Raw genomic sequence first — 2044 nt, 5'->3', positions numbered from 1 at the left:
GGATAGCATTAGAGTTCACTCCAGCTGGAGAACATAATTTAGGGTTGATATCTCACTAGGATATCAGACTTGAAGGTCACTGGAGAAAGGAGTTAAATCTCCCTCCTCACCCTGGGGCTCCCTGAGGGCAGGGCTGTGTCTTCCCCTCAGACTCTGGCTCCCTGAGGGCAGGGCTCTGTCTTCCCCCCTCAGTCTGGGGTCCCTGAGGCAGGGCTGTGTCTCCTCCCTCAGACTGGGGCTCCCTGAGGGCAGGGCTGTGTCTTCCCCTCTCAGACCAGGGCTCCAGGGCTGTGTCTAATCCCTATATCCCCAGCATCTCCCCACAGTACTGCCCCTGGAACTTGAAGCTAGCATTACCAGTGTTCTTCTGCTCCCTCTCCTCACCCCACTCTTAGGGGCCCCAGTGAGGGCCCAGCCTCCCAGAAGCAGCCCTGTCCAGCAGGTAGGCAGAGGGCTTCAGCTGGGCAGCCCCAGGCAGGATATCATTAAAGTTAACAGGCGGCTCTGGGAAGGAGGAGGTCTCATTACAAAGGCCTGCAGTTATTACCCTGCCCTGTTATTATGTGTTTGCTAGGATATCAAGCATGGCATATTTAATCTCGGGCTCCTAATAACACCTCTGATTATTAAAACAGAAAGAATTTAGACAATCAAATTGGTTTCTTGATGGGAGTTTTTTTTGCCTGTTTCATCTCTCCTGTTTGTGGTGGCGGTGGCAGGTCTGGGGCTGCTTGCCACAAGGAGGAACGTGGGCATAAAGAATCCCATGTTGCCCCTCCAAGGTGTGTCTGGTCTTCCCTTGGCCTTGGAACAGAATCCCCAGCTAATGGCCAACCCAGACTTATAAGGTGACACACACTTATCAGTCAGGGCTACCTTTGTTGTTTTATAACCCCCACAAATTCCCTAGCAGGCATAAGGCGTAAGAAAAAGCCATAAAAGAAAAAAAGGGCTTCCTCCCACTTTGTAATAAGCAAATGGAACAAGGTCCTCCTGCCTGTTCCTTCGCTATGTTGCTCTCCCATGTCCGCCCAGTTCTGGGGACCAGGGGCGGAGATGCATTATCACTCGGGGTCCTCGGAGGAAAGAGTTGACAGTGTGGAAGGATTGCCTGAAGGAAGTTTAGTGAAGGGACAATGTATGGCGGGTGTGGGGAGGGGTAGGGGAGCTCTAGCACCCAGGGACTGGCAACAGAGGGGAGGCTTTTGCCCTTTTGCCCCCAGGCCTGAAGGGGTGAAGACAGAGCACAGTTTCAGGAACCCGGGCCTGTCACAGCCATGGGAGAACAGTGGCCCAACAGGAGTCATGGCCCCGAGTACAGACCACATCCCCCACCATTCCCAGACACAGGACCTGCTGGACTCAGCAGCAGGGACTCAGTCAGGCTTCTGTTGAGCACCCACTGCCCATGGACATGCAGGACATGGGTATGGACAGAATTGGACAGGACATCCCCCCTCTTCTTCATCCCCCCCCAGAGTCATGGCCCTGAGTACAGACCACATCCACTGACAAACTGCCCTCTGGGAGGGAGCCGGCCAAGGAAGTAAGTACCTCTCACTCACGCCCTCTCTCCTCCCGCTGGGACATTCCAGCAGCCAAACCCAGGAAGCCAGAGGGCAAGGGGGCCTGCATGAGGCTGTCCACACAGGTTGGCCTCCAGGGCCACACGGCAGGACTGTGGAGAGTTTACTTGGAGGCTCCAGTGGAAAATAATCTGCACCCAGAAAGAGCACCCCTCACTGCTGTCAACTTTCCCAAGGAGTCAGCAGATAGTAAGGCCACTTGGAAGTGCACGAAAAACAAGGAGGAAGAGGGAGTGAGTAGCAAAAAGGAGGAAGAGGAGAAAGAGAAAGGAGAGAGTAATCCTTTGGAAGCAATAAACCCCACAGACTCAAGGGCAGTAAATATGAATTCAATTTAGTTTTGCCATTTACAGAGCCGGCCTTCTTAAGCACTGACAGGCTGATCAGATAAAAGTCACTGTTGCCACCAGGACGGCACATTTAAATTTTTATTGCAAACACCAGGCTCCATTACCCTG

Source organism: Eumetopias jubatus, unplaced genomic scaffold, assembly GCF_037043125.1.
Source record: "Eumetopias jubatus isolate StellerSeaLion01/CBP00866 unplaced genomic scaffold, mEumJub1_p1.0 scaffold_6, whole genome shotgun sequence".
Lineage (NCBI taxonomy): Eukaryota > Metazoa > Chordata > Mammalia > Carnivora > Otariidae > Eumetopias > Eumetopias jubatus.
This window is presented reverse-complemented; position numbering follows the sequence as displayed.